Source organism: Protobothrops mucrosquamatus, unplaced genomic scaffold (genome assembly GCF_001527695.2).
Source record: "Protobothrops mucrosquamatus isolate PMUCROS unplaced genomic scaffold, P.Mucros_1.0 scaffold_280, whole genome shotgun sequence".
In the NCBI taxonomy this organism is placed as follows: Eukaryota; Metazoa; Chordata; class Lepidosauria; order Squamata; family Viperidae; genus Protobothrops; species Protobothrops mucrosquamatus.
The window spans coordinates 626649-641340 of record NW_015386356.1 but is presented as its reverse complement, the minus strand read 5'-3'; positions in this window follow the sequence as shown (position 1 = coordinate 641340).

The window sequence follows — 14692 nt, the reverse complement described above, 5'->3', positions numbered from 1 at the left end:
GGGGAAGGGCCGTGGCTGCCCGGGCCGAGGTGGGGCCGGGCGGCGGAGAGCTTATATCGGCGTATAACACGCACACATCATTTGCCCCCTATTTTCAGGGGGGAAAAGTGCATGTTATACGCCAATAAATACGGTAAATTGCCTACTGGGATCATTCCTGGAGTACTTTAGACAGGCGCATCATCCAGTTCTTTGTTTTAACATTTGCATTTCCACTGGGGTTTGAGATCTGAATTTTTTTAAATGACTTCCCCAATAAATAGTTATTTTTAAAAAATATGTTTGTGGTGGATTTGGGGAGGAAAAAAGTCTTCATAATCAGCTCTGTGCTGATGTGCTGCATACCTACCTAACAAGACATCATGTTTTAACTTGCTTCCTACACTATAAACAAAAATGAGAAATACCTGAAATTTATTGCATTCAAGTAAAGTAGCTGAACTAACAAGTACTATTTTAGATCATTCTAGTAAATAAATGACTACTTGCAGGCATTACAGGATTTATTTTAAGCAATAATACAAATATTTATTATCAGTAATCTGTCTAGACAAATTGATAGATGCATTCCATATTGCTATACACACTACATGTATTTAAGAGTGCAATACAGTAAATATATCTTAATTCTAAATGGAGAGCTATATGAATGCCCTCCAACATTGCTGACACACTAAAAGTATGTGTCAGCAATTTTAGACAAACACAAAATAATGTTTATATTAGTAGAAGAGACATTGCATAAACCAAAGTTACTATAAAAAGAGGAAAGTAATCTAGCTCTGTGTTAACCTGAATATATGTTTGATTTTAAGTTTGCTTAAATCATAGATCTTCCAAAAATTTATTGTCCAGCAGATAAAACAACTCTCTTTCTTTTGCCACTTCTCCAATCTTAACTTCAAAATTTATAACTTTGGACAAACTTTGTTTCTCTTTAAACATATTACCTGTTTCTAATCTGTTTTACAGACTAGAGGTCGTGTACCACCTGCCAAGTGCTAAAGTACCACCAGTTGAAAAGTTCTGCTCTAATACATACACATTCTCCTTCCTTCCTTCCTTCCTTCCTTCCTTCCTTCCTTCCTTCCTTCCTTCCTTCCTTCCTTCCTTCCTTCCTTCCTCCCTCCCTCCCTCCCTCCCTCCCTCCCTCCCTTCTCTCTTCCTCTCCATTTTACATAATTCTCTTGCACAATTTACAAATACATATGGGCTATATATTCTTTGAAAACAAACACAAACTGTACTTCTATTTCTTTTCCCATTGGAAAATCTTGGGGATAAATTGAGTTTGAAAGCTCCTCTTGAAGCAATGGCTTCCAACTGAGGTGGCTTCCCTTGTCTCTGCCATTTTTCTCAGAAGGAAAACAGAGAAAGAAACAAAGTGGACTGAGATTCTGTCTCCCAAGACAATATATCTCCCTTCTCTCCTTTCCTACTCAAACGCGTTTTAGAAAATATCTTTCTGCTTCTTCTCCCTTTTTCTGAAAGAATGGGCTTTGAAAAGGAACTCTCCACAGGATGTATGAGAAATAGGACAAATTCAGCCTGGCTTCGTACTCTAAAATACCCCTTCTAACAGGATTCTTTAGTAACTGTTTATTGTTAGAATATACTCCTGTTTGTTTTGTATTTTTTAATTTCTTTTTTCCTATTAACAATTTCTTTCCATAAAAACTGTGCTGTTATGATAATAATCAATAATGAATACCCTTTATTTCCCAGTGACATTTCTTCATTTTTTGGTCTCTGGAGAAAGTTGCTTAACTCCCTTATTGGTATACATCATAAAACCACCATATAATTTGTTATCAGCCACCATATGTGTGTAAACAGGTCTCTGGAGCATAGTTGTAGAAATGATAAAGGTTAGGACAGAAACATTTTGATGAAACTGCATAACAAGCTTATATTTAGTGTTTTTTAAGTGTCCTTGCTTCATGGCGTGGGTGTAAAACATTGCAAACCTTTTTTTTCATGAGGCCCATTACAGATTAGAATGAAGACAAGCTAAAAGCAGAAAACAATTCAGTTTTCTTTGTTTAAAAAATATTCCTGTTAAAACAAGCCATGACTTAGCACAAAATGTGAACCAGCTAATCACCACCACCACCACCACCACCATCATCCAGAAATAACCTGCTCAAACTGTAGCTATGTGAGATTGCTAGGTGACGATGAAGAGAGATAAAAGGAGAATCTAGGCTTATGTCCAGCATGACCAACCCATTTGATTCAATGAAAAAAAGAAATAAATGATCTGCTTTCTGAGCCAAGCTCACTTTGGTGAAGGAACACAGTGAACATATAAATAAGTGATCTTTTCTCATTTTAGTTATTGCAGTTTTATGGGTCAGGCACAAGATATAACATCAGTCAGCTTTTGAGAAGGGATACGTACCTGCAGGAGCAGAGGGAGAGACTTTTGGCAACATACAGCTCTTCCAGAAAGAGAGCCCAATTAAGCGCAAACCTGAGCTGGATGGGGAGAGGGGAAGAGGTTCAGAGCACCCACTACCTAGAATGTTTCAGAATATATCTAGTTGGTTGGAAGTTATAGCTTTAGTTTGTCAAGATTCTGTCCATTAGTCCAGAGGTCATTAACCTTTCTTGGTTGGCAGACTGGAGGGAAAGGAAGGGGGAAGCATTTTACAAGTGTGCGTGAACATGTCCGTGCACAGAGCCATCAGCACGTGTGCAATGCAAACAGGGCGGGGTTAGCGCCTGCGTGATACTCACTAGCCCTGCCCCATTCTTGCATGGCAGCATCCCGTTTTCATGCCCGAGGTGTGACAGCATCCTGTTTTTGCACCCCACAGCATGGCGACATCCCGTTTTTGTGCCCCGTGATATGGTGGTGTCCTGTTTTCACACCCGAGGCATGGTGGCATTCTGTTCTTGCACCCTGTAGTGTGGCAGCATCCCGTTTTTGTGCCCCGTAGCATGACAGCGGCCCATTTTTGCATCCCAATGAGTGGCAGCAGCCTATTTTTATGCCCCGAGGCGCTGTGGCATCCTGTTTTTGCACCCTGCAGCATGGTGGCATCCCGTTTTTGTGCCCTGAGGAGGAGCAGCATCCATTTTTATGCCCTGAGGTGCTGCGGCGGCCCCTTTTTGTACCCTGTGGTGCGGCAGTGCCCCATTTTCATGCCCTGCAGCATGGTGTATTGATTTTGCACCCCATGGCTGCAGCGCTAGCTGTGGTCCACTACTGGGCTGCAGCCCACAGGTTGGGGACCCCTGTATTAGTGTAAGCAAATAAAGGATTGATTCCATTGGATCATGTGGCCTCATCTCTGGGCTTGTTTGACAGCTATAGACTGATATCCATATTTGTTTGTTTATTTATCAAATTTATTTGCTTCTTATCTCACAATTCAGGTCCTACAGAAGGTTTTATTATATTATAAATATATAATCAGGTTCACAGAATGCTTTATTATATTTCATTTAAATATCAACAACAACCACAACAAAAGGCAAATAAGCATGTTATTGCCTCATGGAATTTCATAATCAATAATAACCATATGTATATATAATATTTCTTTTTTCCTATAAAATGGAAATATTATTCTAAAAAGATTTTCTCGCCTCCCCTCTTGTCCCCTCCCAGGTTAACCAAAAAATGCTACCATCCAAATTTTAAAGAAACAAACAAAAAATATTTTTTCAGTGCTTAAAGTCTTGTTTATACAAGTCTGTAAAGTTCTATACATCATTGACTTGGATTAATTTATGTAAAGACATTTATTTATCATCAGACAATGAATTAAATTTTTCATCTTTGTCAGTGCCCTCAAACAGCAGCCACATTCATCCAAAAGCTAAAGAAAAAAATCAACAACAATCTAGTAATGAGAAAATTAAAATTCAAGGGAAAAGGTTAGACCCCAGTCTTTTTCATAATGGACAAGTTGTCCATGTGGGTGATTAATAAATCATTACTGTTTCACCAGCTTTTTCAAGCCTAATCCTACTGTATCAACAAACTGGATAGAGACCAAGACCAAACTAATGGGTTCTCCTGAACCTGATTATTTCACAGATGTAATGAAATAATATGAAATAAAATAATATGAACCAACTGTAAATCCAATCAGTGTGCTGCAGCTGCCAAAAAGGCCAACACAGTGCTAGGCTGCATTAACAGAGGGATAGAATCAAGATCACGTGAAGTGTTAATACCACTTTACAATGCCTTGGTAAGGCCACACTTGGAATACTGCATCCAGTTTTGGTCACCGCGATGTAAAAAAGATGTTGAGACTTTAGAAAGAGGGCAGAGAAGAGCAACAAAGATGATTAGGGGACTGGAGGCTAAAGCATATAAGGAACGGCTGCTGGAATTGGGTATGTCTAGTTTAATGAAGAGAAGGACGAGGGGGGACATGATAGCAGTGTTCCAATATCTCAGGGGTTGCCATAAAGAAGAGGGAGTCAAGCTATTTTCCAAAGCACCTGGTGGCAGGACAAGAAACAACGGGTGGAAACTAATCAAGGAGAGAAGCAATCTAGAACTAAGGAGAAACTTCCTGACAGTGAGAACAATTAACCAGTGGAACAACCTGCCTCCAGAAGCGGTGAATGCTCCAACACTGGAAGTTTTTAAGAAGAGACTGGACAGCCATTTGTCCGAAATGGTATAGGGTTTCCTGCCTGAGCAGGGGGTTGGACTAGATGACCTTCAAGGTCCCTTCCAACTTTACTATTATTATTATTATTACTACATACTCAAAAATAACCGGTTTCAATTGTCATGAATTTAGCTTACTGAATGCTATCATAGTGTAATGCAGACCTAGGCATTCAGTGGCCCATGGCCCAGCTCTTTTGCTGTCCTTCTCCAGCCCATGGTGGCAGCAGTGGCCCTATTGGTTCACCTCCACAACAGTCTCCATTTCTGTGGTCCCTTGGGAAAATTAATTGCCAACCCTTGGTCTAATGAATAAGACACATTTGAGGATAAAGTGACTACATTGTCATGGATATTAAAAGAGGAGGCTGATTGTCAACCCAGAAGCCTCTGAGCTCTGGCTCAATGCATCATTTTCCTCAGTTTGAAATGTGACTTTCTGAAAGTTAAACTGACTAAGAGTTCAGTGTATAATCTCTGCCCTATAATATCTTTCCAATAATCTTGCAGAATATATAAATAGCATATAAAAATATAAGTGATGTTCACTTGTATTAAGCTTGATTTAATACAGCTGACCTCTCATCTCTGCCTTTTTCACCTTGTCATTTTAGCTAGTTGTTTTCTCTTAACTTTACTTTCACTATGCAGGGAAGATAAACAAGAGGAAACCTTTTTTCACCTGCTCCTACATCTGCTGCATTTCTAAACTCTTTTTAATCTCTTTAAAAGTCTTTGAAACTTTAATAAAATCTTTCTCTCTCTCTGTGTGTGTGTTTATACTTTGTGTGTGTGTGTGTGTGTGTGTTTATACTTTGATAAGAATTGAACCAGAAGGCTCAAATTGGCTAAATATTAGAATGGAATGGAATGGAATGGAAGGGAAGAGAAGAGAAGAGAAGAGAAGAGAAGATAAGAGAAGAGAAGAGAAGAGAAGAGAAGAGAAGAGAAGAGAAGAGAAGAGAAGAGAAGAGAAGAGAAGAGAAGAGAAGAGAAGACTTTATTTGGCCAAATGTGATTAGATACAGAAGGAATTTGTGTCTAGTGCAGATCTCAGTTTACATGCAAAGCAATATTATTATTATTATGATGATGATAAATAACAACAACAACAACAACAACTATAAGAGGGAGTAATAGAGAAGATGAGAAGGATAATAATACTACAGCCATACAACATGGGTGAATATACATAGACATTAGACAGTAGTGTGAGAATTAGGCATTCAGCAGAGTGATGGCACGAGTGAAAAAACTGTCCCTGTCTCTAGTTGTTTGGGCATGTAATGCCTTGTTGCAGCATCCTGAGGGGAGGAGATGAAACAGTTTATGTCCTGGACGTGAGGCGTCTGAAGTTATTTTCTCAGCTCTCCTTCTGATGCATGCAGTATGCAGGTCTTCTATGGAAGGCAGCCTGGTTGCAGTTGTAACTATCCATTGGAGCCTGTATTTGTCCTGCTTAGTTGCTGTACCAAATCAGACATTATAGAAGTACAAAAGACAGAAACAATCATTCCTCTGTAGAAATGTATCAATAGCTCCTGGGGCCATCTGAACTTTCTAAATTGACACAGGAAGAACCGAAAAATGTGAAGGACTCTACTGGTGATACTGAGCTGTCAAATAGAGAAAGAGATGGAAGGATAGGAGGTCTCTCCTAAAATCCACTCTCATCTCTACAGTTTTAAGCATGTTCGGCTCCAGATTGTTCCAGCTGCACTCAGGGCCAGTTGCCCAACCTCCTGCCTATATGCAGATTCATCACCATCTCAAATGAGACCAATGACTGTTATATCATATGCAAACTTCAGCAGTTTAACAGAAGGATCCTTAGAGATGAAGATATTGTATGTATTTTGATCTAACTTATTAACTATTCCAACTGAGAAATATTTTGGACATTTGAAGCAGTTATATGTAAACAGAGATCAAAGATGTAACCTTCAAATGTGATTTTTTTATGAAAGTTGGAATGAAGAATGCTAAATTAAATGTTTTAAGAGTAAATGAATTTCAGTGGATCAGAATTGACTTCAGTCTTAAGCAAGAAAAAAACATAAAATATGCCTAAAACAGAAAAACCAATAAATAAAGAGAAATAACAAGAAAAGGAAATAAAGAATATGTTTAAATTCAGAGTAATTACTAGATAATTTACAGCTAATTTAGGGTACTAATCAAAGAATAATTATGGAAGAAATTTAATAGAGGCATACAGGGTTAAAGGAAAAGGGAAAGATTCAACTGAAGCGTTTTACAAATATGATTATACAAATATCAGTGCATGATTTTATACACCTCAGTCATTAATCCACCTCCTGTTCATTTTTTCCAAGCAAAAGAATCAAAACCTTCTTACCTTTTCCCATAAAAAAATATTTCAGATCATTTTAGTTTTGCTCTTCTGAACTTTTCCCATTTAATTATCCTATTATTCCAGATGCACACAACAACATAGATTTGTTGAAATCAATATCATTTGAATCTATTTCCTAGTGATCCCTATATGAAGTTTGTCTTGTCCATGACTCCTGTATACTGAGACAATATTGGAGGATATGATCTTTAAATATTTACTTTCCTGTGACCAGTAATGTTGCTCTTAAAGTGATGGGTGTGAATGCCTTGATGTGAAGTTTGAATGTAGAGACAAATGAGATCTTGTTTGTGTATTGATTGCCCTGCTGCTCAGCAAAATCTCTTACTGAGCTTATGGGTTGCCAATAGGCTGGTATTGAAAACCTTTTGCCTTTTAATCTGGAGGATTTCAGTCTCCATGATCTTAGCGTAGGGTTAAAAAAAGTCAAGAATTCATAACACGTGTTTGTCCAGTTAGTCTGAGCATAGGTTAAACTTGATTCTGCCTTGCAGCAGTTGGTACGATATATGATCTGGATGTGGAAAGTATTAGAATGAAACTGTCAGGGCCAATTTAAAATGGTTAAGCCCATTTTGAGGATACAGAAGGATTTTGGAGGGTACCAAAGAGATTCTCTTAAATTTCCATGGTTGTGCAGTGGTTAGAATGCAGTGCTACAGGTCAGTTTGTCAGGAATTCGATCCAGATCAGCTCAAGGTTGACTCAGCCTTCCATCTGACAAGTTGAAATGGAGACGCACATAACCTTCTGAGGTCAGTAAAATAAGGATCCAGATTGTTGGGGGCAATATGCTGACTCTGTAAACTGCTTAGAGAGGACTGTAAAGCACTAGGAAGTGGTATATAAGTCTAAATGCTATTGCTATTTCTGGTAGGCAGTTTCATCAACACCTACTGGTCTTCTGAAATCAGGAGATGACCTGACACAAATGGCATTTCTCTGTGTGCCAATCATCATGGTTTACTGAAACCTCCAGAAGATGAACCAGCACAAGCAATATCAAAAATAAATTTGATTTAAGCTGGACAAGAGCTCATCTTTAAGTCTATACTAGGAAAGCAAGGTAAGAAAGCAACAATGCTTCTCTGTCCTTATTGCAACAGCATACTATCATATGGAAGAATTGTTCAAGGTTCCTGCTAAAAAAGGATGCTCTTCTTGGCCATCTAAGGCTGCAGGCAATGTGCAGTTGACTGGATCCCAAAGGTAATGCTATCTCACTTGTCAAAAGCCCTTCTTGGACCTGGCCATATTAAGCAATTCTTACTCCATTTCTAGCATCTCTAGCATCTTATTTTGGGGAAAGTTGTTGATAAGGCATGGGGGGGGGGCAATTACAGACTGCCTTAGAGAAATATGTTATTCACAGAACTTTAATTGAAATTCATGGATTCATGGATAAAATATCATTGATAGCTTCCTAATGATAAATGGGTGGAGACTTAAGGACTGTATTTTTCTTCTGTGAACATCTTTTTTATGCCCAGCATAAAATAGCAATAGCATTTAGGCTTATATACTTCCCCAAAGTGCTTTACAGCACTCCCTGGGAGATTTACAATGTAAAGCATTATTTGCATATTGTCCTCAACAAACTGGGTCCTTATTTTACTGACTTCAGAAGAATGGAAGGCTGAGTCAATCTTGAGCCCCGTCAGGATTGAACTCCAGGTTGTGAGCAGCGTTTGCCTGCAATACTGCACTTTAACCACTGCACACCAGGGCTCTTTAGACCCTTCTTTTCTCTTTCAGTTGAATTGGATTCTAGCTGTCTAAACTTCCTTAATTTCAAGAGGATAGAAACAATTTACAATAGTTTATAGTTTATATCCAACAGGGTACAAATATACCAGTTTTACTTCTTATTTAGGAACTATTTGTCCTAAAAGTTAACCTTCTGTATTATACTTTTAGATAATTTATAATCCTGGCATACTCACACCATTGCCAAACTCATCTTGACTCTTAGTAATGGGTATAATTGTCTTCTCATGAAACTTCTCTGTTTTTATTTGTCCACCTGTTCACTCACTCTGGTCACTATTTACCAAATGCTTCTCTTTGTTTCTCATGCTTACTTACATTGGAAGTGGAATGTCAAATGAGCAGGCAGGTTTAACAAAAGAGGGAATATAATCAAATAGTTAATGTAAAATGGGTAGTAAATTGAACAAGAGGCTTTAAGAAAGAGGGTTATTTTGTTTCTTGACTACAGCAATACTTTGAAATGGAAGGAAAAAAGTTTTGATAAACTAACTAAATATTGAGGTAAAAACCAATATACCACGTTCTGAATTTCCAAATATATAACATATAACTAACTGTAACACATATATTTATTTCATTTCAGATTAAGGTATTTTAAACAATTCTATATTGTCCATTTTGTTATGGACAATTGTTATGTTACAGTTAGGAATCAATGTACACAATTTGTTTCATACTAATAAAATTAGAAAAAAATGCACTGAGTTGCTATAGCATAAAAATAGGGGACAGTATTCTGTAGAATGATAAACCAAAGATTAATATTTTATGTGTTGCCCCTTTGTTAGTAGCTATATGTAATACGTAACTTTTATTTTTTTCAGGAATAAATCCCATTGCTTTCAGTGGGACTTAATGTGATATATTACTGAATAAAAATTCATAGATTTTGGTCTAACATTAAATTGAAGGCATAACCTTTTTATTTTATTTTATTCTGATCGGTGATATTTGCAGAAGGAATATAATGATTATGCATGAAATTTCAACCTTACTTGCCCATGAGATCTTTGCTGCTTTTGTTTTGTTGGAAAAATGTCCAAGGAAATTATTTTTCTCCATTGGTGTGAGCAAAACACATAATAGCATTCAATTCCGTCTTTATTCATAGCTTTTCTCTTGTCATATGGAAGACATCACTATCATAAATTTAAAGTCATATTTTAACCAGACAAAGTGACTCCAATCTTATTTTGGATACTGCTCTATTTGATATGCTTACTGTAACAACAAAAATCTATATATTTTAATTGGAATCATTTTAACAGTAATTTGGGTGACACACTGCAGATGTGAAAGTTGGTATCCAGTATTGTTAGGCTAGAGGAGGAAAAAGAAAGTGCAAAAAATATGTTGCTAGTCATGCTGTCTGGGACATTTGAAATAGCACATGTGATCTTTATACTTATGCATATTTTAGAAAATGTATTAGTTTTTTCTTCTACTTCTGCACTGTAGAGCTGTATATGAAAAATATACAAACCGTAATATTATTTTAATACATCAAGTTATATGTTGCTATGTTTTCTTATTCAGTGTTCCTCATGAAGAATCTGTATCACACATGGCTTGAATCTTTAGAGTTAGAATGTCAGCTTCTTTGAGAAAAGGATTGAATAATGAAATTCTTTTTGTGTGCACTGTAGTCAGGGGGAATTTGCACAACTGTGGGCTTTATTTTCTGTTCATAGTAAAACAACTGAATGTGGGCAAAATATAATGGCAGATGAGGATTACCTAAATACCTGAATCTAAGGCATTTCATTTTAATTCAGGCACCTGAACTAAACCTGTAAATCCATATTATCCTCTGGTTTTATACATTGCCTTTAGCAGAGCAACATGCCTTTCCTTAACAAAAGCTATGCATTTGAAGGAAAATGAAATCCTTAGACGTTCTCTCGTTGCTACTTCATATCAACTTTGAGAGCTCTGCATCTATTTTCTGTAAAGAGACACTTTTGCAGAACTGCACCTGACTAATCATTGTTTTGATTCCTTGAGCTATGTAAGTGGCATACTGTTATTCACCTATGTTAGCAAAGTTACCTAGCAAAGTGAGCATAGATTAAGTCCAAGATTAACATCAGATCAACAGTCAAGAAGCAAACAATACCTCAATCAAGAAACTGCCAAACAAGCAAACAGCAAACAGCCTAACTAAAGAATTTCAAGACCTCTCCTACCAATACAGACAGGGTGAGCTACTAGAATATAAACTGAGAACAAATCCCGCTCCTTACTATAAACTGAGAACAAATCCCACTTCATTACCTAGTTTGGGTAATGAAACATCTGCAAGAAAACAATCAAACTCAGACACCTCTCATTTCAACCTTGACCTATAAATATTCTCCATTAAACTTAATTTCACTCTCAGAAAAGACTGTGCAGATTGAAATACCCCTTACATAATAAGTATACCAAACACAGTATGGTTAAACCTAATATTAAACATTTAATATGTGTTATTAAGCCTAAAGCTACATGACAAAGCCAGGTTTATAGCATACTAAAGTACATGGCCATACTAATTCCACCAGCCATCAGACTTACTAATTACCCTAGATTTTCAGCTTTTCATATTTAGTTGGTTATTGGAAAGATGCCAATTTTAAATTATAGCTTAACAAAGTAGCTGGAATTCAGTGACTATGGTTGAGATTCATCATTAGTTAGAGTCTGATTAGAGAGCTAGTTTGGTGTAATGGCTAAGGAATCGGGTTAGAAAGTGTGAAACTGTGAGTTCTAGGTCCAGGTCAGCTGGGTGACTTTGGGCAATCATTTTCTCTCAGCCTTACGAAAGAAGCAAAGACAAACTACTTCTGAAAAACCTTGCAAGAAAACTGCAGGGATTTATCCAGGGAGTCTCTGAGACACAATTGAACAAAAGGAAAAAAAAGTGTGACATATAATTTTTCCCCCTGAAAATAAAGTCCAAATGTATCTTAAGTCAATACCTTTGTTACAGACATATGAAAAGGAAGCTTTTGTTTGCCTCTCCAAATCATTTTGCACTGTGAGGTGCAATGCAGCTCATTGAGACTGATGTTGCCTTCTTTAAAAGTTGCCAGAACTGAAAGATGCTTCTGTACAGATGCTCTGGAACAGGAAAGAGGAAATCAAGCCTGCCTCACTGCTGAGGTCATGAAGTCTACATGGGCAGCATTTTAAGATGGAACATGGAAAGAGGCTTCAGGCATTCAGCTTTGGCTCTGGCTGGTGCAGTGAACCACTGAGTACAGTTAGTTTATTTGAAACATACGTTCTTTTATATCTTTTCTCAGATCATTCCGTTCTAAAGTACAAAGGTAGGCTATACATAAATATTATATAATAAGGCACATTCTAACGTCATTTTCAATTACTTAATCACTTCTAAAAATATACTTTCACAGCAACACAGAAAGAAGAAAGTGAAAGCAATTTGATTAAGAAAATCCAAATCCAAATCCAAATCCAAATCCAAATCCAAATCCAAATCCAAAATCCAAATCCAAAATCCAAAATCCAAATCTGTCTGTCTGACTGTCTCTCTCATCTCTCTCTCCTCTATCCCAGGGATGTCAAACTGCCGGCCAGCGGGCCAGTTGCATCAGACGGAGGCCACTGGCAATGCAAAAAAGTCATGATAGGTCGCAACACGTCACGTGACATGGCAAGATTGACACCCGTGCTCTATCCCATCACAATCAAGTTTACATCAAGTAGTATATATAAAACCAGAATTAAAACCAATTCCAATTATAATAATAGCATAAAATCCTGAAAACAAAAACCGATAATGGATTATTTTTGATCTGAAACTCAGTCTTTCCTATCTAAAATAACTACAATGGTTCTCCAAGCATGACGATTGTAGCCTGATCCATAATATGTGTATTGTAAAACTATAAAAGTCAGTTATACAGTTGATAAAGACTGATTGCTAGCTATGCTTCCTGAACAAATGACATTGAAAAAACCAATTAATACAGATCTTTCTGCAAATACTGATGTTAACTAATCGCTGACCTAATCTTTTGCTTGCTTTTTAAATAACCAAGATGTATTCCTGGCTTAAAGTGAATTAGACTTAATAATTTCTAATATAAATGCATTAATAATATTATAGAGCTGGTGTATGAAGGATGAAATTCAGCAGCTCAGAGAGTTATTGTGATTAGATATTATTTTCTTCTCTCTGCTATCCCTGAAGGTTTGAAAAACTCAAGAAATGATGCTTAGCCTTTTTGAAACTTAAGTTCTCCTCAACACTGATGACATAATTTGTCATCAAAAATGGTTTCGATTTTAACTTTAAGTCAAAGCTTACTGAAACCTACTTTTTCTAAAGACCATGGATTATTTAAAAGTTTCTAGAAAAATAGAGATGTTGTTAGGCAGCAGAATTTCCTAGATCCTATTTACACCTTTCAAATAGAAACAAAGGAAAAGATAGTGGTTAAAGGCACTGAAAACAATATTGTGTATGAAGTACTGTTTGAACAATAGTAATTGCGCTGAGAATAGCACAGAGTGTTTCTTTTTTTAAAATGATTTCCCCCCCAAAATGACAGTTTAAAGTGAAATTCAGTGTAGGAAGGAATCTTTCTGGCAGAATAACAAGTCCAATGAGTTATAAATATATTCCAACAAAAATACACTAATCACATCTTAACTGTTTACGAAAGCATTTTCTATGCATGGACAATTCATTCAGATACATTGCTGATATTGTTAACATTGTTAAAGAAGAACTAAAATGCCAAAATGAAATGAAACCTAGACAAACCCCAATAAAGGGAATGTGATTTGAAAGGCAAAAAGGATTGGGAACACTTAAAAGGGAGAAGTACATTTAGCAATATATCTTTAAGAAAGCCCATTTCTGCTGTTCCTTGTATTTATTGTATCTGGTTATTTTTATTTAATTTGTATTATGAGCATCAATCTGGGCAACAAATATAAGCAAACCAGATTAAACTAGAGAATGAAGATGAGGTTTGCTATGATTTTGTGACACAGACATTGCCTGGTTGCAGCTGGTTTTCAAGTTAGCTTCCATCACAGATCTAGCTTTTTTCACCTGGTTCAATTTCTTGATATGTCTGCAAATGATATAATTAAATACATCCCAAAGGTCCTAGCACTGGGTGCAAGACTTGTGAGCATGTTAGGAATTCAAATTGCATCAACAGAAGTTTACAAATGTTTGCAACTGATGGAAGAGAAAGAAATGTATTATTGGGCCCTAGAAATATATAAATCACAGCCTTGCTGCATCCACATTACCACAAAGGGAAAAAAATGGGAATAAATGGTATACCAGCCCTCCCACATTTGGTTGGTCTCCAACCTGTATGGACTTCAGTTATTTGCATTCTCAAGAATGGCATGGATTGGGGAGTTGATATACCCACATGTGGAAGGCAACCAAATTGAAGAAAACTATTGTAAAAATATTCATGAATACATAATAGCCTAGCTATGTACTTATTATATAGTTTATATATAATCTCTAAGCTATTATATAGCTTATTTAATTTGTTCTTCATTAAGCTGTGTTGTCTGTTTTCTCTGTGGCAAATCTCTAAGCTATTATATAGCTTAGAGATTTGTCACAGAGAAAACAGACAATACAACTTAATGAAGAACAAATTATTATTTTGTGCTCTTGAAAAAAGAGAAAGCAGCTTTGAGTGGTTAAATTAGGACTTGTGCTTTAAAACATTTCAGTTTTAATGTGAGATATTTTCTTGTTTTGTTGTTGTTCAGTCATTAAATCATGTCCAATCCCATGAACCATAGCATGCCAAGCCCCCTTGTTTTCCACTGTTTCCTGGAATTTTCCCAAATTCATGTCCATTGTGTTGATGACATAATCTAACCATCTAATCCTCTGCTGTATCCTTCTCCTTTTGTTAGAT